The sequence below is a fragment of the Ambystoma mexicanum genome, chromosome 13 (genome assembly GCF_040938575.1).
Source record: "Ambystoma mexicanum isolate Mex_15411 chromosome 13, UKY_AmexF1_1, whole genome shotgun sequence".
Taxonomy (NCBI): domain Eukaryota; kingdom Metazoa; phylum Chordata; class Amphibia; order Caudata; family Ambystomatidae; genus Ambystoma; species Ambystoma mexicanum.
In genome coordinates, this window is record NC_090938.1 from 533,257,396 (window position 1) to 533,283,342 (window position 25,947).

General features: G+C 45.4%; 2 protein-coding genes across 17 annotated transcripts in view; one reads left to right on the forward strand and one right to left on the reverse strand.

The window, feature by feature from the left end:
- Positions 1–2,403, reverse strand: part of DNAAF19 (dynein axonemal assembly factor 19) — a 242,106-nt gene extending 239,703 nt beyond the window's left edge. For 3 of the 16 annotated variants that reach the window (XM_069634256.1, XM_069634253.1, XM_069634254.1), the window contains exon 1: positions 2,082–2,397. The gene's annotated coding sequence lies outside the window, so the exon portion shown is untranslated. Of the gene's footprint in view, positions 1–2,081 lie in introns of all 16 variants that reach the window. The other 13 variants (XM_069634247.1, XM_069634245.1, XM_069634252.1 and 10 more) reach the window with 9 other exon arrangements.
- A 587-nt stretch (positions 2,404–2,990) lies between these two features.
- Positions 2,991–25,947, forward strand: part of EFTUD2 (elongation factor Tu GTP binding domain containing 2) — a 511,582-nt gene continuing 488,625 nt past the window's right edge. The window contains exon 1 of the mRNA XM_069634260.1: positions 2,991–3,111. The gene's annotated coding sequence lies outside the window, so the exon portion shown is untranslated. The remainder of the gene's footprint in view (positions 3,112–25,947) is intronic.

A 25,947-nucleotide genomic window follows, 5' to 3' on the forward strand; every position in this document is an offset into this window, starting at 1 on the left:
CTCTGGTGGTATAAACGCGTCCGGTGCGGGGTGCTGGGCTGTCTTGACTGGGGTGGGAGAGGCCATTGGGTTCTCTAGACGCCCTTCACCACCGCAGTAGGAAGAGACCCGGCTGCCCGGCGTAGCAGGGTGAATTAAGGCCGTAGTGGTCTGAGCAGCCGGGATGACATGTGAAATGAAAAGCGGGTCCTGAGCGGGAAGGTTGGTGATCGGGAGGGGTGACCGCTGGGCGTCTTGTGGCTGTTGAGACAGGTCGGAGACACTTGAACTTTCTTGGAGGTTGGTGGCCGGCCGAGCAGGCGGGTTTAGAGGAAGTTGTGTTTCGCATGGCGCTTCACTTGGAACTGGGCCCACCCCCAGACCCCCTGACAGGGGCCCTCCAGTCCCCGCACAGGGGTAGTCACTCGCCGAAGCGGAGCGGGGGTGGGCCGTGAAGGGTTCGGTATCCCAAGACTGCCGCTGGCCCAAGCGGCCTCCAAGTGCTCTGTCTTTAGGAGCCTGTAGAGACAGAGAGGACCGTGGTTCTAAGGGCGGGCAGAATGTAGGTAGTACAGATGCATTGCTTGGGCCCACCAGATGGAAGGGTGGGTTCTGTCCGTGATCGTTGTCTCTACCAGGCAGAAAGGATTCTTTGGTGGACCCAGGGTGAGCGTGACCCAAGTATATGTCAGGTTGACCCAGGTTTTCTCGCGAAAGCGGGTTGCTGGCCGCTAACGCTCTTGACGGATGCAGAGACGGGACATAACCTGCGGCGCTGTTGGGCACCAGCAAAGGCGCTGTCGTTAAGGTTTTCTTTGTGCGGCTCCTTAGGAGACGCTGGTCCAGGTCTTCCTCCATCACAGGTAGGACAGGGGAAGGGGAAAGGGGGGAAAGGGAAGGGGAAGAGGAAGAGAGGGGAGAGAAGCGGCAGTGGGAAAAGGGGAAAGGGAGAAGGGACGAGGAGGAAGCGGGGGGAAAAAAAGGTTGCCGGAGATAGGGAAAGGATAAGGACAGAGAGGGAGCGAGAGACGGGACAGAGGGAAAGAGGGGGAAGGGAAGGGGGAAGGGAGAAAGTGGATGGGTGGGGGGGAGAGAGGAACCAAGTCAGTAGCTTGCCGCCAATTGTGAGTCGGCGGTAGCGGGAAATCTTGGGGGGCAGCAGGGCGCAGAGGTAAAGCTGCCTATGGTTCGTGGGGTCACAGCCAGCGCCAGCAGACACAGGAAAACAGGAGGAGTCCTACCTCTTTGTCCTTGTAGCACTTCAGCACTTCAGTCCCTCAGACCGTGAGTCCTTGGAGAGCCGCCAGCTACCAGCCCGCTACTCCCGGGGTGGACTGGGGCAGACTGGAACTCAGCTCGGAACTCCGCGCGGCCACGGGCTTTTTGAAGGTTGGTTGGGCTTTTTTTTTCTTAAAGGTGAAACGCGGTGAAACGCAGTGAAAGTGGAGCACTGGTACAGAAGCACGACCTCTCACAGCAAGGCTCTGGGGCAGACTGGAACTCAGCTCGGAAAGTATGTTAAATGTTAAAGGTATTTGTACTGCGCACAGTCACCAACAGAGTTGGTCCCCAGGCACGATGGCGGATCCGCAAACGAGAAGGCGGGATGGGTTCGTAGGGTGAAGAAGGAGAGGGAGTTGGATAGTGATACTACTGGTGTTCTGTTGGCAGCTTCATCTCGGTATACACTGTGCGCTGAGCTTTGGTGCGAGTATCGGGCGATGTCAGGCCTTGTGTGCTGTTGGTGCAGCTTATGTGTTGTTGCAGCGGTGTGGTGAAGTGCATGCGGCTTGTGGTGCGAGAGGTGGTTGTGGGTGTTTAGTATAATTTAGTAATTTGGTATGTTAGTATAATAAACATAAAAATAAAATAAGAGGATGCAAATATATTTTTGCTGAGAGTGAAGGATATCACAATTCGATGGAGTTTTTCATTTGGATCACTCCCAGGGCGATGCAAAACTCCCAGCAAAATTAATTATCGGCCTTTGCATCTGAAACAAGTGTCTAATGGGACCCCACTAGTCTATTTAGAACCATCTAAGAACATATTTTTTTTAAAAAACATGCTAAAATCACACTTCTGCCATAATGGGTACTTACTTTGAACGACTGCCTGTGCCGAATAAGCTGTGTCTTACAATGCTTGGAGGAAACTCCGCTTGAAGTTTTGTCTTTTATAAACCAGACAAAAATTACAAATCAGGTCTTATCGGGAACTTTTCTAGAAAGTCAGCCCTCCTACCAAGCCCCAGGCGACAACCGTACCTGGCCAGGATAGGGGATGTCTCCCGACTCAGAAAAACAGCACCCAGCTGAGCCTACTCTTTCCAGACAACTCAGGGGCCGGCTTCTGCTATAATCCAGAGAAACACGTCTCCATAGCAACAACACAGCCCTACTATTACGCCGGCACCTTCCATTCCAAGCCTCGCTTTGAAGTTTCAGCCGTATCTTCTCTAGAACGTCATGACAAAGACGTTGAATGGTAACAAGCACTGCTCTTGCTCTTATTCTACGTGTGTAAAGGTCACCGTGGAATACACTTGTGTTCCGTTGATAGGAAATGTATATTTTGATAATGTGTGCGAAATTTATGTTATACAATATTTGGCATGTTTTCATTTTTAAAAACCTTTCTATATGTCTTTGGTAGAATATGGTTACGCAATTTCAATTTGTGAAAATGATCCACCTCAGGATTTTTGACATCTTTCGACATTATGAAATGAATGTACTCAATTCCGAATGTTCCGTGGGCATACGTCTTAAACGTCATTAAGAACATCATTCGGTCGCCATGTTAGGAGTAGCCAATTCCGACTCGTGGGAGAAAGGACCTTAGGAGTGCCTAAAAAGTTGCCTGTCGAAAAGTTTGACATTATTTCTGTATATATACTTTGCAATTCAGAATTTGCTGTTCTCAGATCCGACCGATTCACACCAGTCTCAATTTGTCACTCCTTCGGTGTCGTTTCTCGGGTGGACCAGGCGGTATGCTGTAAGTCTCGGTTCAGGCGTTATCGTCGTCGCCCGTGTCCATCGTCCTAACGTGTTGCGCGAGCCCTGCCTATCGGGTGTCGCATCGGAATTGAAACGTGTGGGGATTGAGGACCGGGAGAAATAGAAGTTGGTAAGAGAGCGCAGGAGTGACGGAGGCTTGTTCTTTACTACGCATTTTGTGCGATGCGTTTGATTGATGGGATTTATAAGTTATGGTGGGCCCGAGACCTTGCAGTGTATGGTGCTGGTACCAAGACAAGCACCTCACGTACCTTTTATAACCGTGGCTTCCTTCATCCTCCTTACAAACATTGCATCTTGTGAAGGCACTTTAACCAGACCTTTTCCTCTAATGGATTCGCTGTACTCCATGTCTGTTCAAATGACATCGTTGTTTGTTTCTAATAAATACAAATGCGTTATTGGGATTTATACCCTGGCTGCTTCGCTGTCCTTTCATGGCTTGGACTCGAAAGGAAAAAGGGGCTCGGGTTGTTAGGAGAGCAGATACAAAATACAGGGGGGCTCAATGTTGAAATCATTGCATAGATGAGAGGGGTGTGGGGCTGGCTAATTCGGACATCCGTGCAAACCAGTCACCTCTGCAATTCTGGTCGTTGGCATTGCAAAATACACAAAAAGGTGTAAAACTGCTGCAATTAATTGCACGTCACAGTGCAAATATAATATATGCCGCCTGGCAGATACCCATGGCAGGCAGCGTTTACAATGGATTTCTATGAAATCCACTGGCTTTTGCAAGTTTAAAAAGCTGGGGAATTAAATTGCAATCCAAGCACATAGGCCAGTATGAACCTGTTATGCTGTTATAAATGCTTTTTTTTTTAAATAGCGGGGAGTATGGCAGAGGTGGCAATTAATATTCTGTTCCATGCCCCCGCATCTCAATACAAATGTAGAATGTGGAGTATAGGAAAATCCATGGTTACAATGTTTACCAAAGGTTGTGTGTGTTTAACACAAGGATTTTCCTCTACTCCATGTTAAAGGTATTTGTACCGTGCATTGTCACCACCAGAGTGGTCCCCAGGCGCTCTGGCGGATCTGAAAAGGGTGGGAGTGGGGTGGTTAGTAGGGTGTCGCGGGAATAGGAAAGTGAGAGTTTTGATGTCCTGTTGGCAGCTTCAGTTTGGTTTGCACCGTTCGCTGAGCTTAAGTTCGTTTTTTCTGTCGGTGCAACTTCTCAGTGTGCTGTTGCGCCTAGTTATGTGTTAGTCTGTTGTTGTAATATGGTGAAGTATGTGCAAATTGCTGTGCAATGAAGTGGTTGAGTTTCTGTATGAGGAGTGTATGCAGAATCAATTGTCAACAAATGCAGCAATGTGTTCATCAAGGTTGGGCATTAACCAGTCTTTTGAGCTGCAAGACTCTTCTCGTGTTGTGTGAGCAGACTAGTGAAGCTTGTTACTTTAGTAACGCAAAGGGCATGACCGGTTTGCTGGCCTGTCACCACATTGCATTGATGGGGGACACTGAGCACCCCCTCCTCTTCCACAGCTCCTGCTCTTCTGGTGGAGGGCATACCTGCAGCTCTTTCATCTGTGTGGTGGCCAAGGAATTTAAGCCTTCTTTCATTACCATGTTATACTTGTGTGTGCTTATTCGGTGGTGTGTCAAATTCAGATATTTCTGGGAAATATGCTGCTTTTTTGGCATTTGTGTCAGCGACTTCGTTGCCGCCATAAAGTAAATTCCCCCCCCCTCCCCCGCTGTGGGCTGCACACTTCACCACAGCAATGGCCGATTGGGGGGTTGTAGTGCATCTATAAGCCTGTCCAACAATGGCGCGTGCTGCTCTGGCATGGCATCAGTGCGTAGGAAACTCTGTGTTTTCCAACGTTACACCGCTGCATGTGTACTGTTGATGCACATAGGCAGAATTGGAATACACTGGGATTTCGTCATCCTCCTGCATCTCTAGAGCTACAATAAGTGCTTGTAATTCTGCTGCTTGTTCTAAAAAAAATCTAAGGACAATCTTGCACTCGCCACTACTTCAAAGTTGCCATTCTGTTTTAATTTTACCACTGCGGTCCGAGTGTGTTTCTCCCTTGAAGTCTGGTCAATTGATGAGGAACAGTCAATGAAGAGCATTTCTCCCCCTCCACGGGCATTTTCTCTGACATGGGGTATATCGTCAAAATATTCTGTATATTTGGTGCAGTCATAGATGTGATCTCCTTCCCCATTGGTATTGCTATAAAAAGTTGCTGGGTTCACTACTCTACTTCTTACTATCTTTATTATTGGGCTGGAGATGATCACCTCATGCCCTGATGCTCTTTACATGGTCAATGTGCTTTTGGGTTCTCAAGAATGGTTAAGAGGGCATGCTCTGCATACAGTGTTCCTTTGCAGCCCATTGTGATATTGGCCGACTTCTCAATTGCAAAGGCTGCTGCAGCCATAGATTGCTCGCAAGGATAATGGCCTTTCATCACTAGATCTAAAAGCCCACTGTAATATGCTAATGGTTTCTGTCCCAAGGTGGTCTTTTGTGTGAGCACTGCTGTTATTACTACCTGATTCTAATGTTGAGAACAGGTACAATTCTGCACTGTAATTGGGGATCTCTAATACGGTTGCTGTGCACTTTGCTTCTTTTAGAATGTTAATTGCTTCTAACATACCTCAGAGCCCCTTTTTTAAAAGGGGCCTGAAGTATGTGCTGTAATCAAAGACCCACGCCCTACAGTAGTTGCAAAGGCCTAATAATTGTTGCATTTCTCTCACTGTTTTTGGCTGAGATGTTTTCATGATTGCGTCTGCTCTTTCGGGGGTCACTTCCCTGCCCTCTTTTGATATCAGCTGTCCAATGTACAAAACCTCGTCCTGACGATATTGCTACTTAGCCTTGCTTGTCTACCTTGTATCCCTTGTCTGCCAAAATTGTATCAAGTCTTTGCTGCACTGTTTTTCTGTCTCACTGCACACCAGGATGTCATCCATATACTGAATTACTGTCCTATCAAGGTGCACGTTTCCTAAGTCCATCTGGAGGACCCTGTTGAATATCGAGGGGGACTCTCAGTACCCCTGGGGTGACCTTGTATGTTCCCCTTTTAATTTCTATATGAAAACGAGTGCAGATCTTGTGACTCTTCATGAAGGGAGATTGAGAAGAACGTATTCTTTACATGGATCACTGTAAAATGTTTAGCTTTGGGAGGGATGTTTGAACAGTATCGTAGCTGGGTTTGGAACCAATGGAAATTCTGCTTCTAGGGCGATCTCTGCTCGCCATGCTTTTCCTTCACCAGTCCTGTGAATAATCACTCTGTCTTCCCTCACTATAACTGTTTCCAATTCTAGTGGGATCACATGTCCTTCCTCCTCATCTATGGGAACATCTAGTCTGAATAGGAACTTGGCAGGTAGCCCCAATATTTGACCCTATATCCCAGGAAGCCATATTAGTAGGAGATTCACTCCATATTGAAATACTTTAGGATCCATGGCACGCCCCATTGTGCTTTCTGGCCATAAATTCTTGTGCGTTCATGTATTGAATCCCTGGACTAGAGCACACTCTTCCCCTGGTCTGTAAAAGGCATGGTCCTATTCGGCTTACTCATCATATCCCTCCCCATTATGTTAACTGGTGTCTGGCGGGAATATAAAAGTGGCATGGAAAGGTCATGTTCTCCCATAGTAATCTACAAAATGGCAGATCTACCATTGTTTATAGGTTGCTAGGCAACCTGTGCAGCCACGGATTGGCACACATTGTCTACATACGCAGAACACCGGAACATGATTGCGCTAGCCGGCCTCTGAAACCAAGGCCCGATACTTAAGACCCATCGCCTGTCCTTGCCTGTCGAGGCCTGACTGTGCCTAGGGTCCACCGACTCTGCCCGCATCGGGACCCATCCATGAATATGGTAAGACTATAACCCATTATCTGCTGAACCTCCAAGTGCTCCCGATACATACAAACTTTGGAAAAAAACACTGGCTAGAACTCCGTGCAAGTGCCACATTACTGTCGTTCTGACTATCCGCTTACGCCCCCACACCGTACCCTGCACGCTACCAGTGCCTTCTACTGAGGTCCGCTTCTTCAACACTTTCTTGCTCACTGTTGCATTATGGCCCAGGTCGCATCTAGCGTGGCTTAAAGATGCTGTTCCACTCCTCCATACCACCATATTCACCTGCGCGCATGCCCCTTCAAATTTGTTACACAAGACTGTTTACATTTACTAAGTGCGGCACCCTCAGACCATTCATTATATTCTGGTCACTTGCATACTTTGTATAGCAATTTATATTTATGAACTGCCCATGATGCTCTATTGCACTCCACTCCTAAGGCACAAACTGCGTAGTAGCAATTGACATTATGAACTTGTCTGTGAACCGTAGCTTGCACAGCAATATATATCAATATTGTCCATGTATTGCACCAAACGCGATACTGCTCGTATAATGTTCTTAGCTCTTGTAATTGATAGCTTTGCATCATTCACAATACGCCACACTCTCCTTGCCTGCTGCTAGTATCATTGTACCCAAAAATCGTTGCTTGTACTGTTAACAGCCTCATAATATTCCATTGCTATGATTGTTACATGACACTTGTTCGGCCAGCATAAGTAGCCGCCTTTTGTGGCGGCCACGGTATTGCACAAGCACCTGGACCTGCTTAGCATCCTCTTAGACCACACATGTGCTTTTGACACTATTGTTATTCACTATAAATTGTTATTGCCACGGCATTGCACAGCTATTTGACCTGCTCGGCTAGCCTGCAGTCCTTTATATCTGTATCAACAACTTGGACCGCCATCTTACTAAACTGTGCCTGTGCTGTTGCTCTTATTGCTGTTACTGTATTGCTTAGCTATTTGACCTGCTCAGCTAACGTCTAACCCTTATAGCTATTGCTATTAATGCCCTGTGTAAGTAATGTATATGAATCTGCTAGCTAAGGTACTGTCTATTACTGTCACTCACTCATAATACCCTCTCTTAGTGCCACTGCACTGCCCACTGTTACAGAGCCACATACCTAGTGTTTAACTGCCCATCAGGCTTGCCGCCCAGCGCCACTTCGCCAAGAACGCTACACTCACACACGCACCTAACACTGTGTCCTGCTCTCTCCCGATTGGCCTATTTGTGCAGCATAACTCTCGCTATGGCCTTTCTTCTACCCTCGCTCCATACTACTTCTCCCACCACCCACCAAACCTCCAATGTGTTTAACACTCCTCTAGCCAGCTGGAACTCCCTGACGGTCCACTTATGCCAGAGGAATGGATTATGCAGTTACCGCACCCCCTACACCTCTAGTCCCCTGCTCTCTCCGATTGAGGAACGCAAGACTAGGGTCTCTCCTCTGTCACAAGGTATCAAGAACCAGGTATCAAGCTCGGGCTGTAATGGTTCCAATTCCTGATCCCACTCCTCCTCCTCACCTGGTTTGAATTCCGGTTTTGCTCCGAACCTCTTCCGCCACAATGTTTCTCTTTGCTGTGCAGATAAGGCCGGCCGCGAGAGGAAGCCACCCTGAACCCGTTATTAGGAGGTCCAGGAGGGGCACTCCTTCCGCAGCAGGCCGGTCCGGGGAAAAAGCCTTACGGCATAAAAAACCCCTGTCTTGATGGATGGTAGAGGAGAACCGCAGGAATTTGAGGGTTCCGGTGGAGGAGTTCCTTGGTCGTTCCAGCGGACGTGCACTGGGCGGTGGAAGGTACGTTGGAGGCATACAGTAAATAAATGCGGTGATAAGATGGGGAAGCAGACAGAAGAAGAGAGAGGAGCGCTAGTTCAGCAATAGCAAGGCGGAAAGCAGGAAGGGGGAAGGGAAGCGAGAGCTAGAGGAAAACAGAGTGTTAACCCGAAAGCCTAAACGCGAAGGGTTGCAACGTGTCGGCTTCCGGGTTGAACGCAAAGAAATAGACTTGCGACGGCGTATTCCGAAAAACTAGACCGTCACAGTACGGTGGATGGGAACGTGGCGGCAATATCAATGGCGGCTCATACGCCAATGGGGCCACAGCCGCCAGCTTCCTCGGTTCGTGACACCAGGATAGTCATGCCCCAGGTCACTACAAACCCCACCTCAGCACAGACTCCTATTACAGCGCACATGCATCCCTCTATCCAAAGACAAAAAAATCCGATACCATCCCCTCCATACCACCTCTTTCACTTCCACCTACCTCAATAGATATCAAAGGAGCCCTCATCAATGCTCGCTCCTTAGTAGCCCATTCACTTGATATCGCAAACTTCATCATCGCCAATCAACTAGACTTTGTTGCTATATCAGAAACTTGGCTTAACCCAGCTTCAGGTTCCTCTATAGCCCTTCCGGACAACTATGCTATCATCAGAGCTGATAGAACCTCTGGCAAAGGTGGCAGTGTCGCATTCATAGCTAAATCCCACTTCCGCCTCCAGAGAGTTCTCCAGCATCCCACTACCATCAGCTGTGCTACTCTCAGTCAAATTACCACACACACACACACACACACACACACACACACACACCCCTTCCCCTCTCCTTCATCTCATCTCTCAGCCACCTGACCCGATCTCTTCCTTAGTTTATTTTCTTATATAGTGTGCCTTACCCACGGGTATCTGGGTGCTTGATGTTACAGGTGGGTTACAGATCACCACAAACAGTCACAGAATATATTTACATGTCACGGAAGCAGGTACACAGCGCAAATTTACATGGATACAAAGTTAAGGAATTTTTCACAAATTAACATTAGATAAACAATCTTACAGTTGAGGAATCGGACAGCATGTGCATATTAATAAGGCATATTCACAAATGAGCAATAAATATAAAATCTTTACCGTAGAGGAGTCCGGAACAGCATGTGCAAACTTTAATGGAATTAATACTCCCAGCGCAGTTAGCAGGGGTAATCTTCATTAACAATACTGCAGTGTGCAGAATGTTATGTAGAGGTGAGAGCTCTGTTAAGTCGTAGTTTGGGCGAGAAGCCAGGATTTGGTCTTGGCTCTGAAGGACCAGAAAGATGGTTCTGCTCTTGTGTCTGGGAGCAGGGAGTTCCAGCATTTAGCCGCTAACACTGGAAAACTGGATCCTCCAGCTGTTTTTAGGTTGTATTTAGGGATGGTGAGTTGGTTGAGGTAGTTGGACCTGGTAGATCTGTTCGACTGATGTTAACAGAATTCATCTGTCAGGTATTTCGGGGCCAAGTTAGAGAGGCATTTGTGTGTGATGACTTGCGATCGTAAGGTGATTCTGTCACGCGCAGGTAGCTAGCGTGCTTCCCTTCTAAGGGTTGAGATGTGGCTGTAGCGAGGGATGTTTAATGCTTATCTTCGAGCATTGTTCTGGAGATTATGGAGAACTTGGAGTTTATTTAAATTCCGAGCGGATGAGCCAAGGAATAAAGTGTTACAGTAATCTACCTTTGAGAGTATCAGCACTAGCAAGTGTGATACAGCTGTTGGTGTATAAGAACGGTTTGCAGGCATTTATGAGTTTGTTGGTGTAGGCAGTGGATGAGGCTGTAGTGTTGTTTTTTCAGTGATAGTGTGGAGTAGTAAACCCCAAGCGTTTTGATTTAGCTTTAGACTTTTTATGGTATTCCCATTTATGATGAATGCTGAGTAGCGATTATCTAATTTGTTTAGGTGGGCTTGGGAGCCAATGATCAAGAGCTCAGTCTTGTCATTGTTTAAACATAGACTACGAGTCGCCATCCAGGCTTGGATTTTGAGATAGATGTTGTTGATCATCTTGGTGTCTTTAGTGTAGCAGCCCGTGAGAGTATTGAGGATCTGGGTGTCATTTGCATAGTTAGTGTAGGTGACAGAATGTCAAAGAGAAGCTTCGTAAATATATCATTGAGTGTGGGAGAGATGCAGGAACCCTACGGCATGCCGCAGTGGGTGGGGATTGGAGGCGCAGATGCTGATGCCGCAAAGACCCTGTTAGCAAGGAAGGATTGGATCCAGCTGGCAGCATTCGGCGAGAGGGCTGCTGCTCTTGTAAGGTGTTTAGTCAGGATTTTGTGGTCAACCAAGTCGAAGGCTGCTGAGAGATCTAATAGGAGGATAGCCAGTTTACCTTTGTCTTTTACTTCGTCTATCTGTATTTTTAAGTCTAAGAGAGCCGTCTCAGTACCGTGTCTCGGTCGGAAGCCGGACTATCGGAGGCCTAGTAGCTCGTTATCTTCCAGGTGTCTTTGGATTTGGATGTAGGCCGCACAGTATAGAATTTTTAAGAGAAAGGGGACTGTGGTGATGGGCCTAAAGTTAGTAGGAATGTTAGGGTCAAGGTTAGATTTTTTTCAGAATCGGCATGACCCACGCTTCTTTGAGGTTATCCGGAACTGAGCAATTCTTGAAGGATGAGTTTATCAGAGTTGTTATGAACAGAGCTAGATATTTTGCTCCATCTTTAATGACTGATGCTGGGCAATAGGTCACCCTGGCAGTTTGAAGGTTTTATCCTACTAATTATATTTTCCACGTCATTAATGGTGACAGGAGAGAAGTGGAAAGGTGAGCATGGTGGAAGTTGGGGTACATTGGTTTCAGTGTTGTTGGAGCTAGGGGGGGTAGGTTGTTTCTTTTTGTTTCAATTTTGGTTTGAAGAAGTGTAATTTTATCTGCAAGGGCCTTCTGGATATTCGCACACCAGGTGGCGTCTTTCTGGCACGACTCAGTTGGAGGAGCTGGGGACTCTAACTCCCTCAGAATAGTGAAAAGTTCCTTTGTGCTCGGCTTAGCATTCTGTATTCTCTCGTTGTATATTTCTCTTGGTTCTAAGACTGGCTGCTTTATTGGAGGTGGCTGCAGTGACAAATTTCTTTGTTCAGGGCGGATGGAGTCTTTTTCCAGGTGAATTCGGCTGATGTTTTTTTATTGCAGAGCAATTTTAGGTCAGCAGTGAACCACTTATTTAGATGGGAGGTGGGTTTGGCCTTACAAAATTTTAACGGTGCAATCTTGTTAATGGCTTTCTCCATGGTGGTATTATACGTTTCAACTAGGTAGGCGGGGTCCTTATCATGAGGTATATTGGCAATGGGCTGTAACAGGGGCCATAGGTGATCTAAGGTTAAGTTACGCTTGTTCCTTGACAGGGTAGGAGGGGCAGCATTAGGTCCTGGGCTCAAGCTGCTTTTCTCCTGTGTGGAGAAAGTGATACAATGGTGGTCGGACCATGCACATGGTACATTGTTAAGGATAGTCGCAGGGCAATTGAGATCTGCCAACCAATCCAGTGTTCGGCCTTTACAGTGGATGGGATCAGTGATGTGTGAGTTGAATCCAAATTGGGAGAGGGTGTTCTCAAGGGAGGTGGCATTCGTGTCTTTAGGGTCATGGAAGCCTAAGTTAAGGTCCCATAGTAGGATGATTTGAGAACTGGGTTTGGTGTTTTGAGTGAGGAGAGTTGATATGACTTCCTCAATGGAGGCAAGAGGGCCGGGTGCAGGATAGATGAGATGTAGGAGTAAGGTCCGGGTAGGTTTAGGTGGCAATTCGACTGAGAGAAGCTCAGCTGATGGCAGTGGGGTGCTGGAGAACTCTGAGGTGGAGGTGAGTGTTTGCTATGAATGCGACACCGCTCCCTTTGCCAGCGGTTCTATTGGCTCTAATGATAGTATAGTTGTCTGGGAGTGCTAGCGCTAGAGAGGGTCCTGAGGCAGGGTTCAACCAAGTTTCTGTTATAGCCAAAAAGTCAAGTTGATTGGCGATGATGAAGTCAGCAATATCGTGAGCGTGGGCTACTAAGGAGCGAGCATTGATAAGGGCTCCCTTGATGTCGGGAGAGGTGGGTGGATGGAGGTGGGGTTGTGGTGAGGGATTGGATTTTCTGCCTTTAGATAAGGTTGGGTGTGTGATGATAGAAGACTGTGCAGATGTGGGTCTGGTAATGACCTGGGGTGCAACTGTCTTGGGTTTGGTTGCCTTGCGACATGCGAGACCCTAGTCTTGCATTCCTCAGGGTGAGGGGGCAGGGGACCCAGGGCGTCGGTGGCGAGGCGAAACGATTGATCCATTCCTCTGGAGTGAGTGGACAGGGTGGAGCCGCGTAATCCAACTAGCTGGTGGGGAGTTACACATGTAAGATGGTGGAGCGAATGTGTAGGTGGAGGCAGGGATATTTGGTAGGATAGTAGTGGCCATTATAAATGTTAGGCTGCAGACAAAGGCCATTCGGGAAAGTGCTGAGCATCGCGTTGGGGGGGGGGGGGGTGTGTGTGTGTGTGTGCAGGTGTGTAGCTGCAAGGTTCTCGGGCAGGTGATACTAGGCGGTAGGGCTGGAGGGTAGTGGACTGCCCTAAGGGTGGTAGTGCTGCAAGACATGTGGATCTACAGAACTAGGCCAATCATGGGCACTTAAACAGTAGGTCCTAGGTGGAGAGATTGTAGCAGCCAATACATAAGCTGAAAAGACTGTGCACTTTACATAAGTAGAGTAATAGCAGTAATGTGTAAGGTTGGCCGCGTCAAACCGCATGCTAGGCAAGATGGTTACACTCGCAGGCAAGAGACACAAAGTAGTTCGCATTTTAGAGGTACAATGTTGCTGATGCCGTTGTGATATTAACTACAATAGCAGAGATAAGAGTACTGTGGCTGAGGATGAGAACGGTAGGCCTAACAGGGCTAACAACCTAACAGTGATACAGGTGCAGTGTGATGCTGGCAGAACAGGTAGGGTAGCTATGCACTGTTATACAATGGAAGCTATATCGGAAGGCCTTGCAGGGCAGATCGCACTACTGTCGCGATGAGGTGACAACAGCAAAAGGAGGGATTCTAAGGCTGGCCGCACACGACCTGACAGGTGCACTAAGGGTGCCAGATGGCCGATAGCCTGCAATAGACAGTATAGCAAGCAATCAAGCTAAGGGTATCGTAGCGCGCACAGGGTGAAAGTGATGATTCACAAAATGGAATGGTCAAGTTGCAAATGGGCCAGGAGGCAGATGAAAGCAGTAGGCAGTCTAGTGAATAATCAAGCTAAGCTTCTCGAAGCAACGAGCTGGGGGTAGATCTGTCTCCGCAGCAGGGGCCTCCCTCTGGAACAGCCTTCCTGCCTCCCTGAAACTTGAGGAGAACCATCTCCGGTTCCGGAAGCACCTCAAAACCTTCCTCTTCGCTTCTGCCTTCTCTCTCCCTCTCCCCTGCTAAACCTGCCTAACTCCCCACTGAAATTCTGCACTAAACCTGCATCTTGGCCACTCTCAGCGACCTCGGTCCAGGGCCCAGCCACTCTCCACTTGCACTGCCTCCCTGGCTCCCCCTGCACTGTGGGACTGTCACTGTATCCCTACAGCCCCCCTCCTAGCACTTGCTCTGCACTTACCTCGCACTTGCCACCAGCTGGCCCTTTTATTTATTATTTATTATTTTATTAGGCTACTTACCGTGTACTGCACTTTCCCCCCCACCTCCTCCCCCTGCACTTTCCCCTTTTCCCCTTACCTCTGCACTTGCCCGATCTGAATGACACCTGGCCTAGTAGGATCGTTTCTGTCTTCCCCTTGTTTCCCTCCCTCCCTGCCTCGTCGCGCCTTGAAACACTTGTGTATAGGCGCGTTACAAATACCATATCATATCATATATCATATCACTTGATTGCAGTAAGCAATATAACGAACAATCGTGCTAGGCAAGAGTGGCTGTCAGCAGTAACACGCCATAGACAGGATATCATTCAATCATACTGAAGGCTTTGTAACGCATAGTGGACCATATGGCAGGTTATAGAGGGCACTAACACTTAATGGGCCAAGAGTGGCGATTCACAGGGCAGACAGGTCTAGTAGTAGATGTGGCAGTTGATATGCGGTAGGTAGTGTAACGCGCAATCGTGCTAAGCAACAGTAATGCCGATAGTTAACCTTCATAGAATAATATGGCAATGGTTGAGTGTTTATTGGTGTAAAATAGTTCACAAAGCGAGTCGCTGTAGTGCTGTGAGGTTGTACACTACATGCGACGTGCAGTGGCAGACAGAGTTGTAAGGAGACAGCTTATCAGTGTGGTCGGAAAGGAAAGGAGCTGCATACACAGTTTGTGATTTCCGTATAATCGACATCAAAGCCAAGTACTGTGGCGTAAGGGGTGCTAGGCGTGGTGAGATGATGGTGCTGCAATTATCGTTAATGACTCACTGTGTCGGAAGGCCTTGCCGTTGTTTGTGAAACTTTGCAGGCAGGCGTGCAGACTGCTAGATCCCTTGGCTTAAGGCTGGTAGCATGGTGGTGGAGAGGGGCAGATAGCCTGGGCGCTCGGTGCTCGTCTTCCTCTGTCAGGCTCTGTCAGGAGCCTTGGGTCGTGAGCCTTTGGGAGTGGGCCGACGCTCGTCTGCCGGTGATGCAGGATTGGCTAATGAAGGGGTTGAGGAAGACATCTCAACCCTTCTCACACAAAATACCAAACCTGGCTCTCAGATCATCCTGTTAAGGGATTTGAAGTTAGGCATCCACGACCCTAAAGACTCTACCGCCACCTCCCTTGAGAACACCGTCTCACAACTTGGCTTCAAACTGTGCATCACTGATCCCACCCACTGCAAAGGCAGAACCCTGGATTGGTTGACTGACCTCAACTGTTCTACCACTATCCTCAACAATGAACCGTGTTCTTGGTCTGACCCCCACTGCATCACCTTTGCCATACAGGAAAAAGCCTGCCCTAGCCCAACTGCTGCTCCCCCGAACTTTTCCAGGAACAAGTGTAACTTAACTCTTGATCACTTACTACCTCTTCTACAGCCAATTGCCAATCTGCCTCCTGATGCTGGTAAGAACCCTGCTTATTTAGTTGAAAGATACAACACCACCATGGAGCAAGCAATCAACAAGATTGCTCCTTTAAAACTGTGAAGGCCAAACCTACAGCCCACCTAAACAAATGGTTTACTGCTGACCTAAAACTACTCCATAACGAAAAAAGATGTTGTAACTACTTGAAGAAAGATGCTCTCCACACTCGAAAGAGAAATTTGTTACGGCTGCCACATCTTATAAAGCAGCCATTCACAAAACCAAAAGAGAAATATACAATGAGTAGTGCTGGGAGGTATGAGATAATTCAGAACGCTCAGTCCAATACAAAGGAACTCTTCACGATCCTAAGGGAACTAAAGTCACCGGCACAACCCACTGAAACGTGTCTGAAAGACGCCGCCTGCTGTGCAAACATCCAGAAGGCCCTGTCGCATAAAATAGCACTATTACAGGCCTAAATTGAAAAAAAAAAACCTACCCTCCAGCTCAAATAACTCCGAAACCACTGTACACCGTCCTCCTTTTACTCCTTTCTACTTCTCCCCAGTCACTATCAAAGAAGTTGAAAACATAATCCTTGGGATAAAACCCTCCAATTGCCAGGGTGACTTATGCCCTGCTTCGGTCATCAAGGATGGAGCAAGAGAATTAGTACCCTTCATAGCTACCCTGATAAACTCCTCCTTCAAAAACTGCTCAGGTAGTGACGACCTCAAAGAAGCGTGGGTCATGCCGCTTCTCAAGAAACCTAACCTAGACCCTAACATTCCTAAAAATTATAGGCCTATCACTACGGTTCCCTTTCTCTTAAAAATTCTAGACTGCGCGGCATATATCCAAATCCAAAAACACTTGGAAGATAACAAGCTATTAGGCCTCCGACAGTCCGGTTTCAGACCAAGACACGGTACTGAGACGCCGCTTTTAGATCTAAAAATACAGATGGATGAGGCAAACTGGCCAGCCTCCTTCTGTTGGATCTATCAGCAGCCTTTGACCTGGTCGACCATAAAGTCCTGCCTAAACACCTAACCTCAGCAGCAGCCTTCTCACCGAATGCTGCCAGTTGGATCCAATTCTTCCTCTCTAACAGAACCACCAGGGTTTTCGCATCTTCAGCTTCCGCGCCGCCAGTTCCCATCCACTGTAGAGTTCCGCAGGGTTCTTGCATCTCACCCACGCTGTATAATATATTTACTAAGCTCCTCTTTGACCATCTTGACAATCTGGGTGTCACTTACACTAATTATGCAGATGACACCCAGATTGTCATTACTCTCACTGGCTGCTATATCAAAGACACAAAAATGATCAAGGTCATATATCTAGATATTCCAGCCTGGATGACCGCTAGTTTATGCTTAAACAATGATAAGAACAAACTAGACAAAAGCTACTCTGCATTCATCATAGACGGGAACACCATAAAAGTCTCCAGTGAAGTCAAAACGCTTGCCGTCTGCTTGGACTCCACTCTAGCCCTAAAAACAAGTTAATTCCACTGCTTCCTCCACGGCCTATACCAACAAACTCATAAATGCCTGCAAACCGTTCTCATCTAATAGCAGCTGTATTACACTAGCCAGAGCATTGATCCTCTTGAAGCTGGATTATTGCAACACCTTATTCCTTGGGTCATCATCACAGAACTTAAAGCATTGTTCTGGAGAACTTGGAGTTTGTTTAAGATAAACCCTAAACATCCCACGACAGTCATATCTCAGCCCTCAGGAGGGATGCATTCTGGCCACCCGTGCGCGAAAGAATCACTAGGTTGCATGTCGTCATACACAAATGTCTTGCCAACACAGCCCCGAAATACCTGACAGATAAATTCCGTATCACTACATAATATCCCCAATAAAAAATATTGCCGTAGATATGGCCGTTTGGTTCGCCATAGGTGATGTTTTTGTCCATGTGTGAATTTCGCCACAAAAATATGGCGTTAATTCGCAATATTTTTGCGGCGGAATTAACCCGTGGAACCATAAATTCTCCAGATATCAAACAGACCCACCAGATCGAACTACCTCAACCAACTCACTATTCCGAAATACAACTTGGAGGTTCCAGCTTCCAAGTGTTAGCGGCCAAATGCTGGAACTCCCTCCCATCAGACATAAGAGCAGAACCCTCCTTTTGGTCCTTCAGAGCCAAGACAAAATCCTGGCTCATCGCCCAGACTACCATTTAGCCTCGCTAATACTCTGCACTCGCATTCAACAAATACCTGTATAGTCAAACTGTTTTCTCCGTATTGCTCTTGCTACTTTGGCTATGGCAACCACTGTAAATCTTATGTCGAGAAGCCTGAAGCGGAGACAAGGGCGGAGTGTCGAATCCGCAGTTTTTGCTGTTTGTGCTGGCCGTGCTGCCCAGAGACTGGAACCTTTTAAATAAGGATTACCACAGTGCAGTGAATCAACAGGCAACCCGAGCATAGCTGGATCCATACTGAGGAATCAGTACCTGGACGCTCCAGAGAGCCGGAGGTCGTCCAGGTGAGAGTGAAGCCCTAAATCAAAGACTGACATCGAAACTGTGACAGCTTGGTATGAAATTAAAGAAAAAAAATTAATTATGAATGACTGAATATCTTAAGCCCGCCGCGGTGACAAGGGCGCTGCAGTCTGCTGTTTCCCGCTGAGTCTGTGCATCGTGTTCCAGGTCCTGATCTGCACTGAAATTGACATTTTCCTACCTGCAAACATCTCGCTCTGAATCGCGTAAGCCTGTGTTAATTCACAGCAGTTTTGAAGTGAGTGCTGTATTTCTTTCCACAACTAAAGTCACGTGATCGGGCCGAAACCCCGCCACTAGGAAGCCGGCACAAAACCCTGCCTTTGCGGCGTTAAGCCCGCCACGGTGACAAGGGCACCGTTGTCTGTTGTTTCCCGCACGCAGTAAGTGCCCTAATGCACAACATATTCATTTTTTAATTTCTTCCTACACTTATTTCACCCAACATAATGGAGGGTAATAAACCCAGAACACGTCTCCAAGAGAAGCTAGAAGAAACTGTAACAAATATTCAAAAGCACACCTTAGTTGCAAATTCGCAAACCAATGTCCAAAAAGACTTAAGTAACACAACTGGCAAAATAAGATCCACTAGCACAACACAACAAGGAGACGAAAACCCCAAAAAAGAAACTGAAACCAGCCAGATTGAACCTCCAACTACCCCTCCTTACCCAACCTGACCCAAAACCTTGGTTGCCCCTTACAGAACCCTAATACCAATAAAGGAAACTCGCCCCCTTTCACTCCTATGTATCAAGACCCACTGTCCAAGCTTGCTACTGCACAACCAAGTAACTCACCATGTGTATCCAGCCACACGAATATTGAGCTGAGTCACCCCAAACCTATAACTGCCTCCAGAATGCTGAGGAATGAGAGAAGCCAGAAAACAACGTCTAATCATAAAACAGAAATGTCTCCAACTATCTTCATTCATTTTGGAAAAAAGTGACTCTTTTTCTCTCTACCACAACTTGATTTCCAGCACCACACTCTTCAAAATAAAGTGACACAAGATTCAACGTTGAACTTAACATTACGACAAAGAGCTTGTATAGCAAAACAACAATGGCAGTCAACCTTTACCTTGCAGACATTTCCCAAGGCAACACCCTTAAATCTTCTAATCGAGTACCTCGACCTTCACTCGATATCACAAAAATAGACGCCATTATGGACTTTCAAGAGCAGAAGAAACCGAAAGTCTCCACAGACGAGCACAAGAAGAACACTGATGCAATAACTAACACATTGAAACCTATTCCCACAAAAGCAAATTTGTTATTTCCAAAAACATTTCCTGCGGAGGACCAACAAATTAATCGAACAACTGCCCATAACCAACAGGAGCTAGATTCCCCAACACAAAGTCGGGAAACCGCCTAACACTCCAGAATCCTGTAAACGAATTCCAACTACTATGCTGGATCTTCAAAACACGTTGGTGGCTGTTCTATCATTAGCAATGGTGCCCTAAACATCCAAAAAGCAATGGTCGATGCCACTAAAGACCAAGCTACCCTGCTAGCCATGATCTTGATAAAATAAACTGTTTCATAACACAATCCAAGATTGTTTGAATCATGAAGCAGAATCCACTAGCATATGGCAGAACCGGTTAGCTGAAATTGCAAGAACCAACCGACTGGACAAACAAACTCTTACAGAAACATTGGTAACATTCACTAACAAAATTATGGATGCCCAAGACAAAAGACATTTACTTTTAACCACTTCATCAGATCAAGGCACAATGCGCCAACAGACAGAGGACCCTTCAACAAAAGGCGTATCTACAAAAGATCAAACGACTCAATACGAACTCCAAGTACTTAATCCACCAATTCACGCCAACGCACCTAACATAGAACCTCCAGCATGTACCCCGTTTGATATCTTTGACTTAACTAAACATGGTCAGCTGGGCAATTCAACGACACCAAAGAAAATAACCACAAAAAAAACGCCAAACAGGCTCTTGCGCTTTTTTGAGAAAGCTACAACTCAAGCCAGAGCAACATCCCCAACCTTGTCCTATAATAACAAAGAAAATCATCACTAACAAAAATGAAACGGGGAGTAACCAACCCAACAAGGAAACGACAAAGACAAATTTAACGAACAATAAAATACAGCTACCACAAGCAGAACTGATTTCGATTAAGAAGACGAACCCCTAGACGCACTACTAGATGCGATAGGCCATGATGTAGAGCTCAAATTACCAATGACAGGATGTGACCACAATACATCCTGCTCGCTCCGATCCCAAACAAGCAACAGGGAACTAGACTCTCAAGAAGAATCAACGATCGTAATAGACGAATACTACGAGATTTCTTCTGAATCAATTTACATGAATGCTGATGACTCAACAGGAAATATATCAACCGAAGAATCCTGGTCCTCGTTGAAATCTGATGTTTCATCCGAAACTTTGGAAATTAAAGAGATCAAAGCGAATACATCTTCAACCAGACCTACATTTATAGACCCACACAAAGAATCCAACATATTTAGATTATCACTAACGGCTTCAAATTTAAAACCGTCTGAAACACTAACTTTGAACAGAGCAAATATCCTTTGTTTATTCAATGTTATCCCGACATTGGCTAAGATCTCCACACAAGACATCGACGTCATACATTTCCCGAATAAGAAACAGATGAAAATTGCTCACATTGACTTCTACACCAACAAAACAATGCAGCAAGTTATCTCTGCAAAAAAACAACTTATCAAATGGGGCTTCATTATAGAAGAAATTCAAATAACAAGAATCATGGCGCTTAAAGAAAAGAAGATGCACACCAACACCCAACTTCAAGCAGGGCCTATACATCATAATTTTGAATTACAACAAACCACTAGTAGACCACGATTAACTGGAGAGCCACGATCAAGAGAAAGCCGAAATCGGATCTGTCAATTAAATATATACCAGAATAACAGACTTACCACGGGAGATAAACTGCCAAACAGACAACCACAGAAACCTGCTAATTGGAAGCAAATGCCAAAGTACACAAATTAAGACCTTTCTATAACAATCAACTCCTGAAGAAAATTCACTAAACGAGGTTACATTATCCTCATGGAACACAAGTTTCAAGCATCTCCTCTCGGAGGGAGCTGCCAACCAAAAAGAAATGTCCATAATATGTCTCCAAGAGACTTGGCTATCAACAGAAGTTGTTGTTTGCGATGGATTCTCCACCTACATGAACCCGGCGATCACTATCCGACAAGGCAGACCATCATCCAGAATGATAATCATGACCAAGTTAGACCCCAACTGGTCAATTGTAAAGAGGAAAAACATCCATGCCTGGGCCCAATACATTGTCATCTGTATCTCGACCACATCATCTGAGTCAAATCAATACCCAGACAAAACCTATCGAACAATTTTAAATATTTACTGGAATGCAATAGCAATGAACGATAACAAGTTCATTGATTCAATTTGCGACGAGTTCGACAAAATAGCAAACTCCTTCGTGCAAACAGAGTTTGTCATTGCTGGCGATCTAAGCATCCATCTTTACAACTCCGAAGGCTTTTGATTGGACTTTCAGAAACTATCTTCAAGAGCAAAGAAATGGACCAAAGAGATCGAGATCCGAAATCTACTCTAACAGAACAACCTTTAAACGCCCATGGTCAAATGCCTCCAATGTGGTCAAGCGGTAAATCTAAGTCGATTATCGATTACATTTATCTCTCTGATGGTATAAGGAACAGTTTAATTGCCACTGATAACTGCTTACAACCTAACAGCGATCATTGTCAAATTCTAATAACATGGCAGATGGCGCGAACCCTGGACTCTTGTATAACCCTTCCAGACTTTGAAATAAATATTGGCTTGAACAAACTAAGAATAAAACGGCATCAAATGATTGATCTCGTCTCCAAATTTGAAACATCATTGCTGCCAGATTCTTCAAAACTCAACTACGAATGGGTACTTCGAGACTACCAGACCTTGTCAAGTAACAATATCAACAGCAACGCTACACACAAACATGCATTCAATATCGAAATCAAAGAGAGGAAAAAAATGCATCCAAAAAAATTACGTCTACTGAAAAAACTGAACACATCAGCCTCAAAAGCAGACATATAAAAACAAGAAAAAAAAGTACTCGAATTCGATCAAATCAGCTAAAGCGTTATTACATCAAGCAGATGCCGAAGCAATCTTAGCAGCAATTAAGGGGAAAAATATGAGACAACTATGGTCGCTTCTAAATGAAAACAACCAAGAAACAAGCATGGTCCAAGAAGTAGAAGCGGACGCTTGGACCAACCACTTCACTACTCTCTATGGAGCCAAAGCATCGACAGCCAAAATCCAAGAAGAACCCAGCGGTCCTCCATGGAATCTGACGTGGGAAACTGAAGACGTGATTAAAACTATCACAACTCTAAATTCATCGAGAGCGCCGAGACCAGATGGACTATCACATGCAAACTTAAAGGCTGCACCCGAAAACTGGGCAAGTTTCTTTGCTCATCTGCTCCTAATCATCAAAAGAACACCACAAATCCCACGCAGTTTGACCTTAGCAATCCTGATTCCAATCTTTAAAACTATAGATAGAAAGAATCCACACAACTGCAGACCCATAGCCTTATTAGATCCGTTAGGAAAACTGTTTGCAAATTTTCTATTGAAAAACTTACCACATGGGCAGACGGCAACAGAAAACTAGAAAAAAGGCAAACTGGATTTGTCAGCAAGATCGGAACGAACGAGAATTTGATACTCTTGAGCCTGCTAAAATACGAGGCCGCATCAAAGAACCAACAGGTATACGCCGTCTTTATCGATCTAAAAATGGTGTTCGATTCTGTAAATAGAATAAAATTATGGAACAAACTAATAACATGGGGATGTCCACCATCAATTCTCAATCCTATCAAACAACTGTACACCAACACTTCAGTTCGAGTTAGGCTAACAAAAAATGGGTCACTCAATCGATCAACACTTCCAGCGGTCTGAAGCAAGGCTGTCCCTTAGCTGCCTGTCTATACAACCTATACACTTGCGACTTTGTTAAATCAATTGAAGATCCACTTGCAAACCCGCTGAAACTAAACAACAAACCAGTACTATCATTAATATATGCTGACGACATCACGGTCATGGATAAAACAACCTCAGGATTACAGAAAACTCTTGATAAAGTAGCAACCTATGTGACAGTCAATGAACTCCAGATCAACAAAACCAAAGTAATGAAATTAACAACTAAAAAAAAAAGAATAACCAGAAAACTCCAAAACTTTACCTCGAAGGCAAGGAAATTGAAACAACAAATGCCATCAAATACCTAGGTGTAATGATAAATGCATCACCAATGGAGCAGGAATGGAAAACTCACATTGAAGAGAAAGCAAGATCTTAAGCTCGACTAGGTCATTTTTACCATTGTAAATTTGGGACATATTCATTTAAATCAACCATCGCCCTTTATAAACAAAAGGTCGTTCCCATCTTGACCTATGCTGGCGAAACACTGGTCAACAAACAAGGATTGAAATGGCACCTCTACGAAGCCATATTTTGGAGGAAAACGTTAGCACTACCCAAACCTTTTCCAATGCCAAGGATCCGTTTTGAACTGGCTTTACAATCACTACAATCCACAATATTATAGAAACAAATGGACCTCTTCAGGAAAATAATCAGTCAAGACAAAATACCAGCTGTAGAAATACAAAAAACTAAAGATCAGGAATGTGTAATAGATACACAAGCCTTACATGAACTCCCTGCATGTTTGACATGCTTCCTGGACCGACATATGCGAGACCTCTTCCTAAGGTTATGACTAAACATCTTACCGACCCGTGATTACTTGAGCAAGATCAAACACAGATACCAAATCCTCAGACTGTCGATTCTGCAAGACTGAAAATATCAGAGACACTATTTCATATCATCATGATTTGCCTGGCACTACAGGAAAAAATAAACTTATTCAAGGACTTCTTTAGAATATCAAAAAAGGAGATGACTACACAAGAACGGTTGGACCAATTACTAAAAGGCCACGACAAACATTTAATTTTAACGGCCATCAAATTTTGGATAGAGATCGAAAAGGACATGGAGAAATAGCTGGCATGTCTGTTTTCGTTGATTTTCTTAACAAACTGTTTAAAGAACTGCATAATGAAAAGTTTGGTTAACCAAACATAACATTTTATAATAAAAAAAGAAATCTTATGTAAATAGTCCAGGCCTGATCTTGTACTTGAATCTTTGCAAAAATTGTGCTGTTCTATTTTTTTTTTCTTTGTTTGTATGATGTTCTGTAACCCACCATGTACCCAAGTTTAAGCGACAACATTTTGCTTTTGTTTGGCTTACCTAACCTGACTTTTTCCAATGGAGCAGAGCCTTCAGCTATACTCCTCTGGGCTTATGCTCATTTGTTATGGGAAAACTGATACACCCTTCAGGCTGTCAGTACTGGGAAACTGTGTTTCCCTTAGTCTTCGACTATGTTGCCATTTCTTGGTAACTTTTTATATATGTGCCAAGTACCTTCCAGTACCGCACATGGGGGTCCTTTTGTTTTATGGCCATAGCCACCCTCTAAGAATTTTTTGGTGTTTGTACAAGTGTGTGTAGGATGAACTGGTGGCAGCAGTTTACTTTTAAAGTATTTTTACTTCGTTTTTATAGACCATACCGCGTTTGGCCAAAGACTGTGGCCAGTGCCGAAAATGGCCGTACCACAAAGTCTTTTGTTTTGTCCTTTGGCCATTTTCGAGAGACCCGGGTATTCCTTATTTGGGCATACAGTCTCCTGCGAAAACTGCATCTTTCGCGGGCTCCTGCATGTCACGTGTGCTAGTGCCTAGGAAGAGGGTTGGGACTGTCTATCAAAAAAGAAATTTATTATAGGAGTATAATGTCTTTTTTGATATACATCTATCTGTGGAGATTTACTGTGCATGCTCATTGTGGGCTTCCGATCACTCTGTGACCCCTCCCGAGACTTGGTCTTGACTGCCTGCCAAGCTATCGTAGATTAGTCTGGTTTGTCAAGAAGTTTTCCCTGTTCCACTAAACAAGGGTGGCCTCCTAAAATTCTGCCCACCAGGTCAGAGTTTAGAAATCCATCTTAACAATTATGAATAGGAAAAAACTCCTCCAAAGCTAGTTCAAACTCCTAAGGGATCTGGGAGTGTGACAATCTGACTGTGGAGTCGGATGTTTTGATGGAAGGGGAAATAGTGAGTCAGACACTGGTAGTTTAGTGTCTGCCGGTGTCTACACATGTGATTGAAATAAAAGCTCAAGTACATAATGGTCATAATTTCTAACCTACCGCTCTGATGGGCTGTGTAGCTGAAACATCTGTTCCCACTAGCAAATCACAAAGGACGATGAAAGATTCTTCAGAAAATTGGGAGGCAGGTCCACAACGACCAGAAACAAGCAGAGACATGAACTCTTGGTTATGCCACTGGGAGCGTTGGATAGAAGCATTCTAGAAGCCCTCCCTAACGTTGTAAGAGAATTCAATGTGTGTGAAGGAGGACATCCTCCTTACTATAGATCTGGGTGAAATTAAGAACACGGACGAGGTCGGGATATACCTTGTAGGCGACCCGGCCTCGATACTAACTGAACATCTAACTTT